The sequence below is a fragment of the Apodemus sylvaticus genome, chromosome 18 (assembly GCF_947179515.1).
Source record: "Apodemus sylvaticus chromosome 18, mApoSyl1.1, whole genome shotgun sequence".
NCBI classification, from domain to species: Eukaryota; Metazoa; Chordata; class Mammalia; order Rodentia; family Muridae; genus Apodemus; species Apodemus sylvaticus.
In genome coordinates, this window is record NC_067489.1 from 46933543 (window position 1) to 46958644 (window position 25102).

Genomic DNA, 25102 nt, shown 5'->3' on the forward strand with positions numbered 1-25102 from the left:
GCCAAGTCCACAATTCTCGAGGACTTCAGCTCAGGTTTTTCTTATGTCAGAGTCTTAGGTTCTTGGTTCCATGGGTTTCTTCACGAACTTGCTCTTCATGGATCATAAATAAGACATCTCAGATATACATGCCTAATACCTCCTCCCACCAGATTCATGCTCTGGTATGGTTGACTGTATCATTTTTTCTGAGACATCCCAGACTTCAATGCTTCATCCCTTGACTCCTCATAGCCAATTTACAAAAGCTAGTATTCACCTAGCTTAAACTGGGACTCAGGAAATTCCAGTTTCATTTGCCTTGGTGGAAAGGCCCTGTGATCCACCATAGTCTAAAAATTTTCAAAGAAAGTCCACAGAGGAACCACCCATATGATTTAAATAGATTGTTATTCAGAGCAACAATAAAACTCATCTTACCTCACTTAGCAATGCCCGAAGCTTGAATTATCCCTTCTCAGATATACATGTGTGTATGTGCAAACTGTCACTTGGTTTCCTAGTAAATGTCATCATTTTCCCACAAAAAAAACGTTGTGTCATTAAGGTACTTGTGTTTACGTATCCCTAACATATTTAACAATGGCATCAGTGTATAAAAACAGTGATATTGACAATTCAGATATGCAGAGAGGAACTTGAAAGTGCACTTTTAAATGACAGTTCATGCCTGAGTAAGAAAGGCTATGCATGCTATCTGCTTAGGTTTCTAAGATCTGGGGGAGAAATGAATATATCTGTGAAATTGTGAAGAAAAAATGAAATGTCTGTGCTTATTTTGCTCTCACCTCTCAAGCTTCAAAAGCAATGACCATCATGCATGACAAGTGCTTAATTCTGATGGGTAGGCATTAACATTGAATCTTGTGTTTGTATGCAGAAATGACAGTTTGAAAAGTTTCTATCTGTGGATTCAAGCAAGCCTTGAACTTTCTGAAACTGTATTCTTTATGGACACAGCATGTACTTACATTGCATACCTATATATGCATGCATACCTATGAAAGTAGGCCAAGGGAGAAATTTGCAGCAACAGACCACAGAAAATAAAACAGTTACAAAATAACCATAATCAAAGGTCTGTGAACATGTTTCTTCTTATGGTTCTCAAAATACCTACAGTGCCTTCAGATTTCAGTTAGAAAGCATGATCCTGATTCTTTTTTGCCATATTCTTTAGCCACAATCACTTCTCATTTGCTTGGAGACTACTACTAGGGGAAAGAGAGCTACTTGAACTGAATAAGCACCACACCGTTACCATCAGTCCAAACAAGGTGGCTCTAAATGTTTCTAGCATGCAGGTAGCATGCACAAAATGGTTATGCTCAACAGGGCTGAGCCATTTCCTGGGCAAGGCAGAGTGGGTTGCTTTGGGATGCTGTAAAACTTTTATCACAGCACAAGCTTCGTAATTTGTGGATTGTATATAGAGAGAATTTTTCATGGAGTTGGAAGTTGTTTCTCATTGCGGACAACTGAAATCATAAAAAATCAAAGCCACATACCCAGGGGTATTCATATGTATAAATGAAAACTTGCTTTCCCAATCCAACCATGTCTCAGTCAGTGTTTCTATTCCAGCACAAACATCCTGACCATGAAGCAAGCTGGGGAGGAAAGGGTTTATTGAGCTTATACTTCCATGCTGCTGTTCATCACTAGAGGAAGTCAGGACTAGAACTCAAGCAGGTCAGGAAGCAGGAGCTGATGCAGAGGCCATGGAGGGATGTTTCTTACTGGCTTGCTTCCCTTGGCTTGCTCAGCCTGCTCTCTTATAGAACCCAAAACTACCAGCCCAGAGATGGAACCACCCATAAGGGGCCCTCTCCTCTTGATCAGTAATTGAGAAAATGTACCTCAGATGGATCTCATGGAGGTACTTCCCCAACAGAAGCTCCTTTCTTTGTGATAACTCCAGCCTGTGTCTAGTTGACACAAAAAACCAGCCAGTACAATTGACCGCTTATCATCTTGACACACAAACACATCACTATTAAGCCTCAACCCTAACTTTCTTATTCATCCCCAAGATCTAAATAGGCTCTCCTCATGGTGCCAAGCCTCAACTCCTTTGCATGACCCCTTCAAGTCCTGGGCCATCAATTGTAGTTGAGGTTGCACCATCACCAATGGTCTTCCATGGCCTCTCACAGTGCCAAGCCTCAGCTGCTCTTTATGGCCCCTTCATGCCTTCAAAACCAGGACCACCTCTGTGACTCTTACACAGTACCAAGTCCAGCCACAGCACAAAATACAACATGGCTATCTCTGGAACACAGCCTCTGTCCTCTCAGAAAACACTTCCCAGAAGATTTCACCTCAGTGGTGCAGGTCTCTTCTTAATCATTGCTAATTTCTTAGCTCCAGCTAACCAGCATGGATAGTCCCAATAACACAAAGGTTCACTTTAGCAGTTCTGGTATCTTGGTAATCACAGCTGATTCTTCAGCCCCAGCTAAACCAAACCACAGAATTTTCACAATCAAAACATGGCCCTGATAAGAGTCTTTAATCTTCCCTCTGAAATTTCACAAGCCACGCCTCCATCTTCTGCAATGTTCTCAACATTATCTTCCAAGCTCCTACACAACATCTCACAGAGACCTCAACACTGAATGGACCATCTAGCCAAAGTTCCAATGTCCTTCCACAGTCCTCCCCCAAATTTGGTCAGGTTGTCACAGGAATACCCCACTATAATGGTACTAATTTGTCTTAGTTAGGGTTTCTATTCTTGCACAAACATCATGACCAAGAAGCAAGTTGGGGAGGAAAGGGTTTATTGAGCTTACACTTTCATGCTGCTGTTCATCACTAAAGGAAGTCAGGACAGGAACTCAAGCAGATCAGTAAGCAGGAGCTGATGCAGAGGCCATGGAGGGATGTTTCTTACTAGCTTGCTTCCTCTGGCTTGCTCAGCCTGCTCTCTTATAAAACCCAAAACTACTAGCCCAGTGATGGTACCACCCATAAGGGGCCCTCCCACCTTGATCACTAATTGAGAAAATGCCCTACAACTGGATCTCATGGAGGCCCTTCCCCAACTGAAGGCCCTTTCTCGGTGATAACTCCAGCCTGTGTCAAGTTGACACACAAACCAGCCAGTACACACTGTAAGTTGCTTCATATAATAATGTATATCATCTTAAAACACCTGACTCTTAGGGTTAACATAATATTAAATCACATACGACAGAAAGAAACACACACACACACACACACACAACTTGTGTGATCACAGTGACCCAGCACAGTGCAAGTCTAGGTTGAAGTACTGAGGTACTGTAGGATGTTCAGCTTATATCTGTATTTGCAGTTTTGAGGTTGATCTTGGCCTCCGCTCTGCCTTTAACTGGTTAGGACACTGTCTAAAAATGGAGTCCTGTGAAGAGCATTCTGAGGGATTGTGAACACACACACACACATACACACACACACACACACACATACACACACAAGGCAAAGAGTCTTAAGACCTTAGTTACTTCAAAACATGCAACTGTTCTTGGAATGTGTTTTCTTGCTCTACCAAGGTGTATCTAGCAGGCTTGTGTTCACTTGTTTCTGCTAGTCTTCTTCTTCTTCTTCTTTTTATTATTTATTTATTTATTTATTTATTTATTTATTTATTTTTTGGTTTTTTGAGACAGGGTTTCTCTGCACAGCCCTGGCAGTCCTGGAACTCACTCTGTAGACCAGGCTGGCCTTGAACTCAGAAATCTGCCTGGGATTACAGGCGTGTGCCACCCCTGCCTGGCATGTGTTTCTGCTATTATTCAGTTAGATTCTTAAACTCTCCTTTACTAGGAAAAACACGATATTGTTACTCAGGGCTTGCCCTAGCGATTATATACAGCTTGAACTCATGAGAACTTTGTTCAGGTGACCTTTCTTAATCTTCAAAGTATAAATTGCCTGAGGTTCTGAATAAAGTTGGCAAGTGCATGAGACTTCAGGTCATCACATTTACTAGCTCCATTCTTCTAGATCCCGCTGTCTCTAGTGTGTAGACATCAACCAAGATGAAAACACTTTTAACTTAAGTACTTTTTAGTTTAATATACAAAGAATATGTGTTTTCATATATGTGTGTCATTATGCTTTGGTATAACTTGTCTTCCCTCCCTCATTGCCTCCCCCAAGAGAACTTTACTATGCAGAGTTACTTGTCTATGTTTTTTAATGAGAGAGAAAGAAAGGGCATAGGGTCAGGCCAGTGGGGATTTGGGAAGCATCTGGGAGGAGTCAGAGGATGGAAAAAGTATAATCAGAATACAGAATTGAAAGAACATGTTTTTATTTTTTTCAATTAACAAAATTAGTAATTCCACTTCTCTGGTGAATACTGAAGCCAGGACAAAACAAAACCCAAAACCCAGCTAATTATCTAATCCCACAGGAGTCAGATATAGATGAGCAGCAAGGTTTGCTTTAAAGAGAAAAGAAAGTTGCAAAGGAGCAACACAAAAGAAGGAAGTTGACAGGACAACGTTAGACCCTGGCTCCCTGCGCAGCTCAAAGAGAGTGGGGAAGAGTGATTTGAGCTGGGCTTTTCATCTGTGTGAGCCGTGGAGCTTTCTGATTGTTTGTTTAATTTATTTCAAGACATTTTTGCTTTTGTTATTTTATAATTCATGTGTTGTTTTGGAATTTTTTGGTATATATCTATATATCTGTATCTATCTATCAATCTATTTATCTGTCTGTTTATCTATCTCTGTATCTATCTATCTCTGTATCTCTCTATCACTCTATCTATCTATATCTGTATATGTATTTATATCTGTCCCTATCTATATCCATATATCTAATCTATGTAACTATCTAATTATTTGATAGTATCCTGATTTTACAAATGTGTATTTTGTTAAATGATTGTTATCATCAAGTGAGTTAACAGTCCCTAATCTACTTACCTTTGCATATGTGTGTGTGTGTGTGTGTGTGTGTGTTGTATGAAAGGTACAAACTTATGGCTACATGACAAAACAGAAATAGGTATCCAATGTAAAGTACAGTGAGAGGAGCAGTGCAGCAGAGTTAACAGGTGCTGTGTTGTACCCTGGGCTTTGCCAGAAGTAGAACTGAGCATTTCATCACTAACTTAATTCTTGTCTGATTACTAAAGCAGAGAACATGGGACCACTGAGGAAACAGTCATGGTGAAAATGGAGACATCAGAACTCATGGGCAGTTTAGAGGGGAACCAAGAGCCAACACTGAAAGTAAGAATCGTATCCACATACTCAGCAGATAGAGGTTCCGGGAAGATTAGCAAACATCAAGCAAGAGGAGCCAAGGCAGAGCTGGAAGCCATGAAGAAATGTCAGGAAAAGACGTGACAACAATGGTTCAGAGACTCAGAACAAATTCTGGGCAAGAGACAGGGACCAGCTGCATCAGACAGATTTCCACTGCAGTCACAAGACTTTTATAGATTCATTATGGGAAATCACAAACAAAGTGGTATCTTACCAAGGATGCTCAGAGAGGATCGTCAGTCATTGCTGCATGACAGAATCATTGGGGATGTTTGTAAAATATGAACCCTGGGGTCCACATCATAAAATCTAAGCCATGACCTTGATGTGTAGGGAAGTAGATTTGTTTTCTTTTCCATGAATATTAAAAGAAATAGACCTACTTAGTTCTATTATTTTTTTTTTAAATTCAGTCAAGATCAGCAGTGGAGGAACACTTTACTGCAGGCATTTAGCCAAGGAAACACTGTAGGAGGTAAGGAAGCTCCAGAGTTGCTGTTACATGTGCCATTCTCCCTGTGCTCAGCTGACACAGACTGCAGAATGCATGGAGGAATAGCAGTGTTTTCTGCATGACAGACATTTACCGCTATGTGGCTGGAAATCACGCGCTTTCCCAATCCACATTCTCTTATGAGCAACCAGAACAATGTCCGTCTCATATGTGAGGTGATTTAGGAAATACTTCACAAATAAAGGAATAGATTTCTGACATGAACTGTCACTTGTACTTAGATTGATTTTTTTTAAACTGGAATCTACTGTGCATTGTTAAAGCACAGGTCTAATCTCATTAAAATTTCAGAAACAATTTAAGTCAGCTTGGAAAGATATGAAAGAGAATAAACTCATAGGAGTTCTAAGTTCCTTGCTTTTTGCTAACCAGGTAACACTTGATAATGCAATCAAAATTCTGATCAATATTTTTCTGGTTTGCAAATTTGAAACACAGCATCAACTTTGCATAATGCTTAGGAGGATTATAGATATATCAGTAAAGATGTTAGAGCAAAAATTGATATCCCCAAGGTGTCATCATTATCATTCTGGTGATAATAACATTAAATATCTATATAGTAATAGTACTAATAGTGTTATTTCACCCAACAGAATTACACATTTTACAAAAATATTAGGTAAGAGCTTGGCATATATCAGTGCTAATAGTAAATTAAAGAAACTACAAACTGAAAAAGTAGGTGCTCACTATTAGGAATAGTACATCTCCTTTAATCCTCTTATATTTAAATACACATATGCAGAGTGAAGGCATTTTTCAAGTTGGGATTCAAGCATATATTACTTCTTTGTACATAGTCTATAGACAAATATTTGAAATAAGGAACATAATGTATGTATTATGCAGGAACCTTAGGAAGAGACTACATTAAAGGATTCCTTTTGTGTTCTTAGATAGAAAACATGAAATAGTTCTGTTTGAAAAATTACAGTCAAGAATTTACAAATGTGTAGGCATGCTTAAAATGCTGAAGCATTGCAAGTGTCATAAGGCCGAGAATAAGAAGTTAAGCACAAGTCTTAATAAAATATTATGAAGGCTATTTGATTTTTTATTTTTATAAAACAAAGGTTCTGTTTAAAAAAATGTAAAGAAAAATTAAAAAAACATTAAATCATCTAAGGAGGGCTGTATGGCAGAGACGCTAAAGTATTTGCAGGTCCTTTAGATATTACTCAAATTCTGTCATCACTAGAGAATAATTTCTGGTGTAACTTGTGATTGAAACATTCACACAGGAGAATCTGCTCTTTCAGTGTAGCATTCCAGAAACAGGAGGCTAATGACTTCAGAGGCCATTGGCTTACTGAGTCTCCGCATGTCACCAATGTGAAGGAAAATGTGATTGGTGACAATACTTGCATGTTGGAAAAATGTAGGTCTCCTGAGCAGTGATTGCCCAGCTGATGGGGGGAAGAAAAATAGGAAAGGGCAGAACAAGAGAGGTAGGCTGGCTATCTCTGCCGTTTGCTAAAACCCACCGCTCTGGGAAGTAGACCTTCTGCTTGCTATATGTTCATGAAGACCCATCATTGGTAGATCAGCCAGTTGGATGAATCTCAACACAGAGATATCTGTGTATGTGAAATAAACCATATTGGACCAATTGTAATGCATAGATTATTTGGTGAATTAAATATGAAAAAAGCGTATTATTATAGTGAATAGCAAAGGTTCAAGGCTGGTGTAATAGTGAAAATAGGGGAGGCGGAGGCCTCAGAGGCAGGCTAGGTTGTGTCCTCAGATAATCAGCAGGAAACTGCCCATGAGGCCATATTTTCCCTGGCCAGAAATTAGAGAAAAATCAAAGACTAGTTAATATGTGGATAAAATGTTGTATTTCTGCATATTAGGTATCACGAGGCATTAGATTATTTTATTTTAACAAATAATAACCTTGAAAGTTCATAAGTGTTAAAAGTATTAGAATTCTATAAAATATAACATAAATCTATTATATAAATACACACATTTATACATTAAAACATAACACAGTGATTTGATAATAACATAGATTCATCTATATATCTTGTTGTGTGAGACATTTCAGAAAAATGACTTATGGATACTCTTCTTTTTTGCTCTGATAAATCTCCAAGAAAATGTTTATGAATAAAAGACTGAAGATAAAGTTCGAGCTCTAGAATCTAGAAGTTTCTAGAGGTATGACCTTAAAAATTATCTCAAACCTCACTGATTCTCATATTCCCTACCTCAGTTGTAGGATGACAGTCAACCTCTGAAGACAGGATGGTGATGTTGAGAGACCCCCCTACTCAATGTTTTTAGACCTCTAAACAACTAGCCCAGCACAGAGTAACATGTTTTTCTGTTTTCAGCTTGAGAAAGATAGCCCACCCTGTTCTAGTTCCAATGTTTAACTATACAATGCCCCAAGGATGCATGCTCCAGATAATCTCTAACCTTCCTTACTTCCTCATTCTGTACTTTCCCATTCCGCGCATGTTTTGTCCTCCACCCCTTGCCTTGTGAATTGTATCCTCCAACCCTTCTCTTGTGATTCTTTTCCCCTTTAAATACCCATGACTTCAGTTGCACGGGGTCCTCAATCCTCTATCCCTGTGTGGTGTATGGCTGTGGAACCCAGAATTCTGGGATAAAGAAATCCTCATGCTATTGCATCGAGACCATTTCTCGTGAGTGATTTGGGTGTCGCCTCCCCTTGGGTGTGGGGTGCTGGGGCACCCTCAGTTTTTGGGGGTCTTACAATGTCTATGTTGGGTATTGTGTTTATGAAATGCTTTGCATAGACCATGGCTTATAAGGACTGTACTTCCAATATTAACTGGTATTATTCACTCTATAAAAAATTGAGTAGAATTTGAAATTACTACATCTATTAGGGATAAAATAAAGAATCAACAGAGAAGGAGTAATACACTGTGGAAAAGGACTGATGAGAATGAGCATGGTGGATTGCCTGAGAATTAAAAACCAGGAAGTCATGGAAAAAGAAAGAAGTCAGTGATATGCACTCAGACAACAGGTGTAACACCCATTGAGTGAATCTGGAGCCTGTTAGTCTTAGCATCTAATTAGATAGCAGATGTCAAATATCACAGAACAAGAAACAGACCCAACGGGAAGACAAAGAAGCTCAAGTATAAGTTAAATGCTGACTTTCTGTTGGGCAGGGCAAGTTCTTTCCTGCTGAATACCCAAGTTCTTTGTTATACATACTTCCATTATTTAGCAAATGTTCACCTGAATTGTCTCAGGGTTAGTGGGTAATCCTATGATAAATATTCTCTCCAGAATTTCTGAACCAAGCATTCTTTCTAGGTAGTTTAAAGGATGGAGATTGCATAGCCCATATCCCCACTCTATTAGCACTGATGACTGTGAGTTCAAAATTGAAAATCTTTGCAGAGGTGTCATCTTTCCTACACACTGATTCCATTCCTCTCATGTAGGATGTAGAATACACTAAAAAAATGCTCTCATCCAGATCTTTTTTCCTCTCTCTCTTCATCTTTGCTTAGCAAGTCTGGATGCCTCCCAGAAGTGATACCCAAAGTGGAAGACTTCAGCTACATAAAGACCAGAAAGTGATGAGCTAGTGTAAATCAAATGAACAATCTGAAAACCTGGACTACGAATGCTCTGACACCTCCGTAACCAAAAGCAGCTCACTGTGAAGTTTTAACATCAAAGATTGGGTTTAGAGTGGTCAGATATTTATGAAATGTTTTCCCTAGGGGAGTTTCCTTTCATAGATGTTCAGCAGACAGCGACTGCTCAGATAGGGTGCATACAAAAATCAGAGCACATGATTTCAAGGTTGTGAAGTTAATGTGTTCTTTAACCTCCAAGCAATAATATGCAGAGGGGCTGAGTATTTTCATGGAACTTTAGTTAAAACCAATAAAATATTAGTATTGATGTGGAGTAGTCAACTATGAAATATATAGAGTAATTTTACAAACACTCTTTCACACATTTCTGTTTAGACAGAGAGGAAAAATAAACATAAAATGAGACCTAGCAAAATATTACAAACTTCAGATCTTACAACTTCATAAAGCAATAAAGAAAGTGCCCGAGCCTGAAGTTTATTATTATTGGCATAAATAGGCAGAATAGAAGCTAGTTTTGTAACTGCCCATTCATATTGCTTTCATTGGGTTATAGTGAAATCAACCACAAGAAAGAGAGTGAGATGAATTGAGAAGGCTAGGCTGATTTCATGACAGACTTCAAATTGGCAGTCCAGGAGATTAGGCCAAAAAACCCAGGCTTCAGGCAGCCAGTCAGACACTGTGCCCTGAACCTCGCCTGAAGCAAGGGCAATGGGTCAGCAGTTTCCAGCCAGCCCCATGCCACAATAATTGAATGCCCTTAGAGATAGAGTATGACAAAGTCTGCCTACCCTGTAATTCCCCTAATGTGCTATAAATTGGGCTTGTGAGCTCAGTTCTGAGTCTCTCTTTCTTGGTAATGGGAGACTCCAGAATGCTGAATTTCTGCAGAACAAAACACTCTTTGGATTTACATATATTTGAGTTCAGGGTGTTATTCTTTGGTGAATCATGAACCCTTACAGTATTTTCTCAGTTAATGATTTAGCAGCAACACACTTTAACTGAATTCTACCTTTATTTTCATTGTAGTAGATTCATTATAATGTCATGTATTCAGTAGCACATTCAATACACACAACAAAAACCTACTGTGTACTAAAGATGAAGTCAAATAATGGCACATAGGTGAGAACTACAGATTTCAATCCATAGATTATCTACAGAATAAAGATGATGTTTTATAAGTAAATCCACATATGAAAGAATCGGTAACAGTCTAGGAGGCCTAAAAAGAGTAGCTATTACATCATGAGCTGAGCAATCTTGGAACTGATCAATGCATATAAAAGAGTCTCATAAAATCATAGATATTGGTTATACCAAATGCCCTGGAATTGGTAAGGCTATTTAAGTAGTGGTTAGATTGTTTAGTTCTTCCTACAATTTGTCATGTCTTCCTAGTACAAGACATTAGGTTTAACATTGGGAAATCACAAACCAGAAGGCTGTAGACCTGAATACACCAGGATGATTAAGGAAAGAGATTGGAAATTTCTTGCTGAATTGAAATTCTAGTCTTTTAATATTCCCACCACAATGCTTGCAGCATGACACACCAAAAAGTGTCTGGAAGACCTTCTTTAGGGAATCTGAGGCCATCTTTACAGATGATAATTAGACAGTGAGAGCTATTGGATAAATCAGCTCAGTTTAGGGAAGTAACCTCAGCTCGTAGCGAAACATATGGTTTTCTTAATGCTTTCTTTTCCAGGGCAGATACTGGTTATCCAGAAAATGGTTTCTTTGACTTTGAATATACATAATACAAAGTTCAAAATGCTGAAAAGCAACAAAAAAAGCTAACCATATTATAATAAAACAGAACCTTAAAAGGAAAGAAAAGAAGAAGGAGGAGAGGAGGAAGAGGAGTAGGAGGAAGAGGAAGAGGAGGAGGAGGAGGTGGAAGAAGAAGAAGACCTATCTTCAGAGAGTGAGATATTGCATCAATGAAAACGAGATAGGATGTTATAAATGAAAAAGAACATTACAGCCATTTGGAGAAGCTGAGAGAGACAGCTCAGTGGTTAAGCTGCTTGCTGAATACATATGGGATCTGAATTCAGATTCCCAGCATCTAACATAAAAGCCAGATAGTGATATGGACTATACCCTCAGAACTTGGCAAGGGGTTGTACTATTGTACAACAATAGTATGGTAAATCTGCCAGGGTGTTCCATATATATATGGTGTGTGTGATATATATTATATATATTTGGTATGCATGATATATATATATATATATATATATATATATATATATATATATATATATATATATAATGTGTGTGTGTGTGTGTGTGTGTGTGTGCTCTGCTAGTACATAACAAATACAGAGGAGGGCAATCTCAGCCAGCCATTGAACTGAGCACAGGGTCCCCTGTGGGGGAGCTAGAGAAAGGATCCAAGTTACTGAAGGGGTTTGCAGCACCATAGGAGGAACAATGATATGAGCCACCAAGTAATCGCAGAGCTCCCAGGGACAAAAACATCAACCAGAGAGTACACATGGTGTTGCCCATAGACAGCAGATAATGGCCTTGTTGGACATCAAAGGGAGGAGAGGCCCCTGGTCCTGGAAAGGCTTGATGCAGCAGTGTAGGGGAATACCAGAACAGAGAAGAAGGAGGGGGTTGATTGGGGAACAGGGGGAGGGAAGAGGACTTATGGTACTTTTTTGGGGGGGACCAGGAAAGGGGAAATCATTTGAAATGTAAATAAAGAATGTATCTAATAAAACAAAACAAAACAAAACAAAAAACACAGAAAAAAGAGGTCATAAATTCGAGAGTATAGATGAAATAGGAGAAGTTGGATTGGATAGATTGAGGAAGAAATGATGTAAATACAATATCAAACAAAGGGGAGAGAGAACCTGTAGTGACCATATCCAGAGGTTAAGCAGGGCTCCCAGATGAGGGATGGGGCCACACACCCTTCTCAAAATTTTAACCCAGAATTGCTCCTAAGGGAAATACAGAGACAAAAAATGGAGCAGAGACTGAAGGAAAGGCTGTCCAGAGACTGCACCCCCTGGGGATCCATCCCATATGCAGACACCAAACCTAGATGCCAAGAAGTGCTTGCTGACAGGAGCCTGATATGGATGTCTCCTGAGAGGCTCTGCCAGAGTCTTAGGGATACAGATGCAGATGCTTGCAGCTAGCCACCAGACTGAGCATGGAGACTCCAAGAGAGGAGTTAGGTGAAGGATTGCAGAAACTGAAATGGTTTGCAACCCCATAGGAAGAACAGCAATATCAACTAACCAGACACCCTAGAGCTCCCAGGGACTAAACTACCAACCAAAGAGTACACATGGAGGGACCAATGGCTCCAGATGCATATGTAGCAGAGGATGGCCTTGTAGGGCATCAATGGGAGGAGAAGCCCTTGTTTCTGTGAAGGCTTGATGCCCCAGAGTAGGGGAATGCTAGGGCAGGGAGACAGGAGTGGGTAGGTAAGTGGGGGGAGCACCCTCATAGAAGAAGGAGGGGTTGCAATAGGGGGTTTTTAGAGGGGAAAACAGGAAGGGGATAACATTTGAAATGTAAATTAATAAAATAATAAATAGAAAATAAAAAAAATTAAAAGATTTTTGAAAATATAAATTAATGATATTCCACACAAACTTAAGAATATAAGTTTACAGATGGTATCTACCCCATGAGTAAGTAATTTGAGGGATGGAAATTGACTCAACCATTAAAATTATTACAACGTTTAAACATTTTTCAAAAATCAGAAAAAAACAGATTATCCTATAGTTTTCCAAGGAACAACATAAGAACCACATCTTGCGTCTCCCAGGGATGAGAACATGTGTGAAATGGAGTCTATGTCCATTGAAAGCACAATGTGTTGAGAAATGCTTCTTTACGTTGAATGAAATGAGCAAAGCTGTAGTCACTTGGGCAGGATGTGATAAGTGTTGGTGAGGAAAAATTTGGGAATTGAATGAATGATCTGCAAACAGAATATTTATATACTGGTAGGTTATATTCCGGTAAGATACATTTAGTTTTGTGATGACTCAACAAAGGATGACCTTGTGCAGTTGTGAAAAAGGAGAGAGTGCTTGTTTTCCCAGAGTTTTGCCAGCACTTGGTTCTGTCAGGGTTTTGGATTTCAGTCACTCTTTGACATTTGTTATCATATCTCATTCCTAGAAGTCACTTTTACTCCTGGCATGTTCTGGCAAGAATCTTTCCATGTGTGTTTCTATTAATAAATCTTTTTTCAAGTATCTGTTCCGATCTCTTACCATTTCAAGTGAATGGTTTACTTTCCCTCGTGTGAATGTGTTTATTTTCTTCTTGTTAAGTTGTAAGAGATATATATGGATGCAAGTCATTTATATGTGGTTTGCAAATATTTTCTCTCTTCTGTAGCATGTCTTTGTATGTCTTAACAGTTTTTTTCACAGAAATTTGTGATGAATTAAACAATTTTTTTAACTATAGGATAATTTTGAATTTTGGAGAGAAATCAAACTTGGTAGAAAAAGAAAATTATAATTTTGTCTGGAATGCTGGAATGCTTAAAGTATTATTAATATAAACAATATTTTTGTAAAAATTACAATATAAATAAATAAGAAATAATTCTTATTTATTTCTTATTTAGGGATGCTATGTAGCTGAACCCATTTGCATTATAAAAGAAAGTTAAATTTTCTTTTATTTTGATAAATGAAGAGATAATATAAAAAACCAAATATGCAGGGAAAAGCAATATATCAGTATGATTAAAATGGTAGGGACTGGCTAAAGAGATGTCTCTAAGGGTGTTTGCTGCGAACATCTCATGACATAAACTCTATCTCCTGAAACAATGTAGTGTATGGTAAGAATTGCTCCTGCAAGTTGTCCTCTGATCATCTTAATCACACACACACACACACACACAGAGAGAGAGAGACAGAGAGAGAGACAGAGACAGAGACAGAGACAGATACACATACATACTTATTTCAAAGAAGTATTTAGGACCACAGATAAGGACCACTGCAAAAGTTAAAAGTAGTTAGTTACCTGTAGAAAGTGGGAAATTGGAAGAGATGATTTTTATAAAGATATATAAGCTTTGTTAAAAAAACATTTGATTATTAATATGCATATATAGCTTACTAAAATACGAAATCAAATGCTAAAAACGAAGACAGGTATCTAGTTCTTGTATATGTACAATTTTTGAATAATAATACTTTCTCAGCAAACAGTCTAAAAAAAGTTACTTTGAGGAAGAGCTTGAAGAGAAAAAGACTACCAAGAAGAAACCATAAAACAAATTTCAAGCATAGAATAGTTGGTTTCCATATGTCATCATCATCAATTCACATCTACAGCAATAACCAGCAGAGGAGATGGGGGATAGAAGGTCCTGACGTAATCTTCCAAGGTGTAACAAGTAATTGTATCCAAGAGAAATTGATGAAGCCTTCATATACTGCAGGGGCATAACTCTAGCACTCTGAAGATGCACACAATATTGCTTATAACCAATAATATTGGTTGATGAGTAACCCTGGTTAATTTTGTGAGAATAGATAGTGTCATGTTAGCGAAGTGTTATGATGTCTGTAATGTTTGCTGGAATGTTTCAGGGAAAGAAACAATAGTCATTAACCCTGAGTTATGAGCCGTATGATATTCATCATCCCGTCACCTCTATTTGTCTCTACATTATGGAAGTTACCATCAAAAGGTTTTATTTTTATTTTCTTTTTGTTGTTGTTGTTCTTTTGTTTTTAACCAGAAAACTAGCAAAGAACTAGCTGAGATGTCTGTTTTTAAAAATAAGAGGCTTTTCTTACATATTTTCATTTTTGATAACTTAAAAAATAACAGAATCCCATGATTTGTCAACTGTGATGATGCATTGGCCATTTCAAATGTAGAGAATTCAGAGACCACAGAATTGATTGAATCAGCCATTTCTAGTGTCCACTGTGAAAGTGCACACACACACACACACCCTTTTCTCTTCTTTTGCACATTTTTCCTTGAATATAGTGTTTATATCTCATTCACTTCTGCCATCGTTAAAGTCTCAGAACAATCCATTGGATTTTAAACTACCAACATTTGTTGATAGAATGATTTTTCTCTCTGTTCTGAATCAATTTTCATTGAAAGAATCTGGTTTCTATCAGCACAAAGAAACAACTGAGGTCAAATAATGTTCAAAACATACATGGCAGTTGCCAAAATTCCTTTCCAGTTTGTAACTGAAAATAGGCCAGAGAGCTGCAACTTCAAGTGTAGTTTAAAAAAAAAGTATGTGATTCATGTTCTCGTTTTCTGTTAAATTCCCGTGCATGTTGTTACCATCTCTATCTATTCTTTAAATAAAACATTTAAGTCTAACAATATTCTGTTGCCAACTCCAACAAAGATGCTTCATTTTAAAAAGCCCGATTTTTTTTAGGAAGAAGGTCAACATTCTCATCAATTAATCCTCATTTTTCATAATAAAAAATATGGGCCAGCTGCTGAATCAGATACTTGGACACATACTGCTGCCTATTTTGTGAAATCAGCTGTAGCACATTTGTGCATGGAAAGAGAGCTGATTTTGCAAGATGTTGAGCTATATAAGCCACATATGGTTCCCCGTGTTTCCCGCTATATTGTTGCTTTCAACCAAGAAAACATGTTGGGCATTTGTTCCGACCCTCTTGGACTAAAGTTCTCTTTTGCAGATCACAACCCTAAACTCATGCGGAGGTTTAGTTGACTTTAAGCAAAAAAATGGGGGATTGGTAACCATCGATACAGTATAGCTTAACAAACTGTTGTTGTTAGGAATCATATCTTAGTCCTGGCTAATCACTTCAGTTTACAGCACAGTGTGTCTTGGCTGTAAGCAATGTGCTTTTCATCTCCAGCTCACATGGTCAAAAGGAAGATGGAGAGACATGCTGGTTATATTCCACAGTCTCCCCATTTGAAATGACAAAGTTAGTTTGGATTGAAAGCTCCATATATTCTGTACATTAAAAAGTGAAGAATGCAACAGTAGACTCATATTGAAAACAGGTAAAATAAATGCAACTTACTTATCAATGTAATTTCCCATTTTAAAATGTCCTTTTAGTATCAATAAATTATATAAATATAATATCATTATAAATGAACATTTATATTTTTCATCAAGTTACTTATCTATATATAACATCTAGATTTTTTTCCAATATGATATTGAATAATAGGAGCTTATCTCCCTAGAAAAACATAGGTGAAGAAGTTTTGAACATGTCCATATCATGTATTAGCACATTTGTATATAAATATATGCAATATTATTGAGTATGCTTTGTAAAACAAAGGGTCACTGGATGGAGTGGTAAAACTGAAGGAAACATAACACATAAGCACAAGCATTTGCTGAAAATGAAACGCAAACTTGTTGCAAAAAGAACACAGTGTTCAGCACAAAAGCATAAAGCTGGTTTTAATATCCCATAGTAGAACCAAAGCATGCTAGTGATTTTATGAGCAGTACAACAGAGAACAAGATTGCTTTAAAAATCTGCTATTTATAGCTATTTTAAATAATGGGTAGGGACATTAATTTAACAAACAGTTCTATTGTTTTATTACTATTAGTTTATAGAAATAATATTTAATAAATTGATAAACAATGAAAACACTAAGGCTGAGAGAGAATGAATTGGACTAAAGCTTTTCTAGGACTAGCTTTTCCCATAGTATTATCTTCATAGTCATTCATGCCATGCACCTAAAAGGACTCACAGTATCAACTGACATAGTAGATCTATGGACAGTCCTGGACTTCAGATGGACTTCCCTGAGAAGGTAGAAATGACTGTTTCTATGTGGGGGCAATATTGATTACCTTTTTCTTGTGGTTTACTTTCCATATGGGTTTAGGCGACATAGTCTCGAAAGAGCTTTTGCTGTATTCGACAGCTTAGACTTACAGGGGAGTCATCTGGGGAGGCTCAAATGCTCTGTTAAGCAAAAGCACATTCATGTGGCATCTGAAGATTGCAAAACAAAGAGCACAAATTCCAGCAGAGACTGGAATTTGCCCTGTCATGGAGGGGCTCTGGGGAAAGGGAATTTACGTATTTTGTATAGGCCATTTTTAAAAAAATTGTAACTAGCAGATGAGCTTACAGTGATAGGTCTTTGGATCAGCAAAGGGAAAATCAGATACATCATTATTAGGAAGGAATTTGTCATCTATCAATCATCATTCCTTCCTTCTTTCTTCTATTTTCTTTCCCCCTTCCTCTTCCCTTTGTCTCTTCCTCCCTTACATCTCTTGCTCCCTCCCTTCTGCTCTCTCTCATCCTTCCATCCTTCCTTTTTTCCTTCCATCCTCCTCTTTGGGTCCTTTGGTCTCTTCCTCCCTTACCTCCCTTCCACTCTCCCTCCCATCCTTCCTTCCTTCCCTCCTTTTCATCGCTTCCTCCTTCCTCTTTCCTTCATGTTGTCTTTTCCTCCCTTATCTCCTTCCTTCCCAGCCTTCTGCTCTTCCTCCCATCCTTCATTCCTCCATTTTCTCCTGTTTCTTCACTTTCTTCTCCTCTTTCCTTCATTTTTGTTTCTTCCTCCCTTACTTCCCTTCTGCTCTCCCTCCCATCATTCCTTCCTTCTTTTTCCTCTCCCTCATGCTTCTTCCCTTCTTTCCTTCCTTTCAGTGCTTGCCTGTGAGCATGTTAGCACCATGGTCACCAAAGCACCCAATGTTATGTTATATGCTTAAACAGAGATAAAGAGGAAATGCATTATGTTTTCATGGTAATAACAAGTTATTGTAAGGGGAGGGTGTTCACTGATAACTTCTGTCCTCCAGTCTACTTCTATACACACTGAAATAATTCTAAGGAGAACTGAGGGATGAATGGAATGGCAACGTATTTCTGGAGTCCAGAAGTGATGTGAAGGAATTGCTTCTCTAAGAGATCATGAAGCAGACAGAGTGGTTGGAGTTTTAGTTCTTTTTTTTTTATTAGATATTTACATTTCAAATGTGATCCTGGTTTCCCCTCAAAAAATCCCAGATCACATCCCCTCTCCCCCTGCTCACCAACCTACCTACTCTTGCTTCTCTGCCCTGGCATTCCCCTGGCATTCCCCTACACTGAGGCATCAAGCCTTCCTAGGACCAAGAGCCTCTCCTTCCATTGATGTCTGACAAGGCCATCCTCTGCTACATATGCGGCTGAAGTCATGGGTCCCTTCATTTATACTCTTTGGTTGGTGGTTTAATGCCTGGGAGCTCTGGGGTGCTGGTTGGTTCGTATTGTTGTTCCTCCTCTGGGGCTCCTTCAGTCCTCTCTCTAGCTCCTCCATTTGGGACCCTGTGCTTAGTCCAATGGATGGCTGAGGGTATCCACCTCTGTATTTGTCAGGCACTGACAGAACCTCTCAGGAGACAGCTGCATCAGGCTCCTGTGAGCAAGCACTTGCTGGCATCCATAATAGTGTCTGGGTTTGGTGACAGCATATGGGCTAGATCCCCAGGTGGGGCAGTCTCTGGAAGGTCTTTCCTTCAGTCTCCGCTCCACACTGTCTATTTCCTCCCATGGGTATTTTGATCCCCCTTCTAAGAAGGATCAAAATAGCTACACTTTGGTCTTCTTTCTTCTTGAGCTTCATTTAGTGTGTGAAATGTATCTTAGATATTCCAAACTTCTGGACTAATTAATATCAGTGAGTGCATACCATATGTGTTCTTTTGTGATTGGGTTAGCTCACTCAGGATGATATATTCTAGTACCATCTATTTGCCTAAGACTTTTATGAATTCTTTGTTTTTAATAGCTACGTAGTATTCCATTGTGTAAATGTACCACATTTTCTGTATCCATTCCTCTGTTGAGGGACATCTGGGTTCTTTCCAGCTTCTGTCTGTTATAAATAAGGCTGCTATGAACACAGTGGAACATGTGTCCTTATTACATGTTGGAGCCTCTTCTGGTATATGCCCGGGAGTGATATAGCTGGCTCCTCAGGTAGTACTATGTCCAATGTTCTAAGGAACTGTCAAACTGATTTCCATAATGGTTGTACCAGCTTACATCCTACCAGCAATGGAGGAATGTTCCTTTTTCTCCACATCTTTACCAGTATTTGCTGTCACCAGAGATTTTGATCTTAACCATTCTGACTGGTGTGAGGTGGAATCTCAGGGTTGCTTTGATTTACATTTCCTTGATGACTAAGGATGTTGAACATTTTTAGGTGCTTCACAGCCATTCAGTATTCCTCAGTTGAGTTTTTTTTTTTTTGTTTAGTTCTGTATCCCATTTTTAATAGGATTATTTGGTTCTCTGGAGTCTAAATTCTTCTTTGTGTATATTGGATATTAGCCCTCTATGGAATGTAGGGTTGGTAAAGTTCTTTTCCCAATCTGTTGGTTTCCATTATGCCCTATTGACAGTGTCTTTTGCCTTACAGAAGCTTTGTAATTTTATGAGGTTCCATTTGTCAATTCTTGGTCTTAAAGCATAAGTTATTGGTGTTCTGTTCGTGAAATTCTTCCCTGTGCCCATGTGCTCAAGGCTCTTCCCCAGTTTCTTTTCTATTAGTTTTAGTGTATCTGGATTTATGTGGAAGTCCTTGATCCACTTGGACTTGAACTTTCAAGAAGGAGATAAGAATGGATTGATTTGAATTCTTCTACATGCTAACCACCAGTTGAACCAGCACCATTTGTTGAAAAGGCTGTCTTTTTTTTTCCCCACTGGATGGTTTGAGCTCCTTTGTCAAAGATCAAGTGACCATAGGTGTGTGGGTTCATTTCTGGGTCTTCAATTCTATTCCATTAATCTATCTCCCTGGCACTGTACAAATACCTTGCAGTTTTTCTCATGATTTCTCTGTAGTTCAGCTTGAGGTTCAGGATGGTGATTCTGTCAGAAGATTTTTTTTTTTATTATTAAGAATTGATTTTGCTATCCTAGGTTATTTTTTTTGTTATTCCAAATAAATCTGAGAATTGCTCTTTTTAACTCTATGAAAAATTGAATTGTAATTTTGATGGGGATTGCATTGAATCTGTATATTGCTTTTGGCAAGATGGCCATTTTTATTATATTAATCCTGCCAATCCATGAGCATGGAAGATCTTTCCATCTTCTGAGATCTTCTTTGATTTCTTCCTTTAGAGACTTGAAGTTCTTGTCATACAGATCTTTTACTTGCTTAGTTAGAGTCACACCAAGGTAATACTATTTGTGACTATTTTGAAGGGTGTCTTTTCCCTAATTTCTTTCTCAGTCTGTTTATCCTTTGACGAGAGGAAGGCTACTGATTTGTTTGAATTAATTTTATATCCATCAACTTTAGTGAAGTTGTTTATCAGGTTTAGGTGTTCTTTGGTGGAATTTTTGGGGTTGCTTAAGTATTCTATCATATCATATGCAGATAGTGATATTTTGACTTCCTCCTTTCCAATTTGTATCTTTTTGACTTCCTTTTGTTGTCTAATTTCTCTGGCTAGGACTTCAATTACTATATTAAATAAGCAGGGAGAGAGTGGGCAACCTTGTCTAGTCCCTGCTTTCAGTGGGATTGCTTCAAGTTTCTCTCCAAATAGTTTGATGTTGGCTACTGATTTGCTGTATATTACTTTTACTATGTTTATGTATGGCCCTTGAATTCCTGATCTTTCCAAGACTTTCATCACGAAGAGTTGTTGGATTTTGTCAAGTGCTTTCTCAGCATCTAATGAAATGATCATTTGCTTTTTCCTTGTGTTGCTATTAATGATTCTTCCTACATATTTTTCTTTTCTCACCAGACAACACTCAGCTCTTCGAAGTCAAGAGTTATATCTTATTTACTTTTTGTGCTTTTTTTGTTTGTTTGTAATGTCTTGTGTGTGTGTGTGTGTGTGTGTGTGTGTGTGTGTGTGTGTAATTTGGTTTTCTTGTATCATGTACAGTACCTAAAATAGTAGGTATGAGACAGCATAAGCTGAACTAAGTTTCGATTATGTAAACATCATCTTATTGCAAGGTAAATCACTATAACATACTGATATAAAGTGGTATTGTGGAATGAACCTCTAAAAATGTTCTTTCTCTATTAACACCGAGCTTTAATAAATACGCTCCATTTTTTTGTATTAAATTTCCATATATCTCACTATTGTGAGTAGCTATGACTTGAAAAGAGCTATTGAGAAACAGGGCTTGGCCACTATCTTAGAAATTAACATGGAAGGTGAAAAACACAGCATATTCTTTAAGCAAAATAATACTATCATGTAGAAGCGTAGTTCTGCAATCCCATTGTGGCCCGGAACAATTACATCCTTTACTCAGTGTCTATAAAGCAGGGTTTTGTTCTTCTTTCCGCTCCAGACTCCTACACTTTGTTGCTTATTATACATTTCCGTTTGTTCCTTTCTCGATTCTTTCATGTTTCAAAATCGACTGAAAACCCTATTGCCTCTGTTTGTATTCCTGAGTCTTAAAGTAAAACAAAGGAGACGGTCAGACCTGAATACCAGTCTCTAGAGTCTGCTCCTTGCGCTCCGCTCTATCTTGCTTAAAGTTGCAGCGGAAGGACAATCGAGGAGCGTATTCCTGCTATTAGTCAACATGTAACTTAGGATAATAATTCCTTATGATTATATATGCTGAAGTTTGACCCCTCTGGGCTCTTTCACAGATGTGGCAACTCTCCCCATCAGATGTATTTTTACTTCTAAAAAAAATGTAAATGTGATCATTAGCTTGCCGTATAAAATAATCCAAACAAGAAATAAATTCTGAGCATAATTCACACCACGACAGCCCTGCTGCTTTCCAGACTGTTTAGAGCCCACTAGGGCCTCCTCGCTTCTTTTGATTCCATGTAATGAAAAAAGACAAGAGATTAGCATTCTTAGAGGATGGCAGAATTTTTTGCTCTTATTTGGAAGAAGGCACTACAGTTTTGTTTTGTTTTTTTAAGCATCTAAAACGGACATGTTAGGAGGCTGAAAATGTGGACTCCAGATTACTCCAAATAAAGCCCACAATCTAAAGCCCAGAGACTCCCTTGCAATATTGGGACTACTTTGCTCTGACTGGGGAAATCTCTGCACATTCTGTATAGAGTGCTGAAAGTGTACAAGTCTAACACTTCTCGGTTTCTCTCCACATGGATCTTCCTTAGCAATGTTCACAGAGTCTTGTAGCTTGAGAAGGGATTACATGAATTATCTCAGTTTCGGGTAGAGGCAAAATATTTCCTGAATATAGGCTGAAAGGTAACTTTTACTCTCTTTGGGGAGATGGAGGGAGTAAAAATTTGATTTTAATTATATTTTCTACTGGCTATAGGAAATATGTATAGATGCATATATATGTAATATTTACAACATATTTTTTTTGAGTGGTGATTGTAGATGTACTTTTGTTCTCCTGTGTCTCAGTTCATTTAAAGGAGGTTTATTACAAAGGAAAAGGTATGTTTTGTAGTACTTTGTAAAGGTGTAAGCATATGGTCAGTGTGTGTGTGTATGTGTGTGTGTGTGTGTGTGTGTGTGTGTATAATTCATCCTTTATAGATGACTATATAGGTTAAACTGAAGACAGGTGCAAGCAGTATGCTAGCATCTGGCCTTTTCCTTGGCTTCTAATCAGACCTTTCTTTCAGCACAGCCAATTTAGTAAAGGAACACATGTCCACTGGTGCTTAGTGAAACCTCACCCGACCCACTGAAAAGTAAGGGGATAGTTTCTAAAATCACATGGAAATTTTCAGTTAAGGATGTGAGTTCATATCACTTCTCTGCCTTTTGGCTAAGATCAAGTGAAGAAGTTCCCAGGTTCTATTCCTGCCTTATGCGTTCGCTTCTTTTGTTGAACCTAAGGTCTATGGCTTTCCATTCCCTGTGACATATTTGGTATATTTCATTTGTATTAATGCAGATGTAGCCCCCATCTCTACCTAAAATAACAGCAGCTTCTCTATCCACAAGGGGCGCACTGCACTGGAGGGTCTTCTTTTCAGTGTCTGTTTAAATGTTAGTACTAATGACACTGTAATCCTTCTGACCAGTGAAAGCTAAAGGACTCTAAGCATGCCAATGAACTGTCACATTCTAATTGAACGATTATGTCAGTCATTGTACACTGCACCTTTGGCTTTTGTATAACAAGTATTACAGGTAATGTATAAAAATATTCCAGGAGGTAATTTCAATACAGAAAAAAAAAATTCTAGATTACCAAATAACCCTATTAAAAATGGGGTACAGAGCTAAACAAAGAATTTTCACCTGAAGAACTTTGGATGGATGAGAAGCACTTTAAGAAATGTTCAGTATCATTAATCATTAGGGAAATGCAAATCAAAACAACCCTGAAATTTTACCTCACACCAGTCAGAATGGCTAAGGTTAAAAACTCAGGAGACAGCAGGTGTTGGCGAGGATGTAGAGAAAGAGGAATACTCCTCTACTGCTGGTGGGATTGCGAGATGGTACAACCACTATAGAAATCAGTCTGGCGGTTCCTCAGAAAACTGGACATGACACTTCTGGAGGACCCTGCTATACCTCTCCTGGACATATACCCAGAGGATTCCCTGGCATGCAATAAGGACACATGTTCCACTATGTTCATAGCAGCCTTATTTATAATAGCCAGAAGCTGGAAAGAACCCAGATGCCCCTAAATGGAGTAATGGATACAGAGAATGTTGTATATTTACACAATGGAGTACTAATCAGCAATTAAAACAATGAATTCATGAAATTCTTAGGCAAATGGTTGGAATTGGAAAATATCCTAAGTGAGGTAACCCAATCACAAAAGAATACACATGGAATGCAATCACTGATAAGTGGATATTAATTAGCCCAGAAGCTCTGAATTCTCAAGACACAATTAGCATATGAAATGATACTCAAGAAGGAAGGAAGGAGAGGGCCCTGGTTCTGAAAAGACTTTATCTAGCATTGTAGGGAGTACCAGTACAGAGAAATGGGAGGGGAATGATTGGGAAATGGGTGGAGGGAAGAGGGCTTATGAGACTGATGGGGAGGGGAGAACCAGGAAGGGAAAAGCATTCAGAATGCAAACAAAGAATATAGAAAATAAAAAAAAATAAATAAAAAAAAAAGAAGAAGAAAATGTAAAATCTCAAATTAAAACAAAAAAATCATAGTACTATAGTAACAAATAGAGGTTTAAATTAAAGTTTACAGGAAAATATGGGGAATAATTGAGGTGTTTTTTATTTTTTAGGATTTGTTCTCCAAAAGTCATAGTCTACCACTTTATACATAGGTAATCCCTCATATTTGTTTCAAACTTAGGGATAGGACATGAAATTGAGCAGTTGTTGGTAGAGCAACGGTTTGGTTGTTAAAGATGGCTATTTTGTTTTATCATTTTTGTTTTGTTTTGTGTTTTTCTCATGTCACCTTTTAGAATGGATTGCAGGAAGCTTCATGACTTTGAAGGGACTAAGGGGAAAGCAGATGATGAGAGAAAGACACACAGACTCAGTAGAGCTGAGAATGTAATTTGTGGCAAAATAGAAGTAACACCATTTTATCAAAGACATGTTTATAGTGAACACCCCTCTTCTGTAGGGCAGTTCCAACATGAATGAAGAGAATCATGAAATGGACTAGAATGCATGAGCATCATTTAGCCAAGTTTTATTCCTTCCATGGAACTCCCTGAACCACTAAAAGCACTAATGGTAGCTGAGTATATGATTCATAAAGCCCTTTTAGT

At 38.1% G+C, this 25102-nt stretch overlaps 1 pseudogene; it reads left to right on the forward strand.

Moving 5' to 3' along the window:
• Positions 1-23135: 23135 nt before the first annotated feature.
• LOC127669045 (uncharacterized) lies at positions 23136-23295 on the forward strand (annotated as a pseudogene).
• The last annotated feature ends 1807 nt before the right edge of the window (positions 23296-25102 follow it).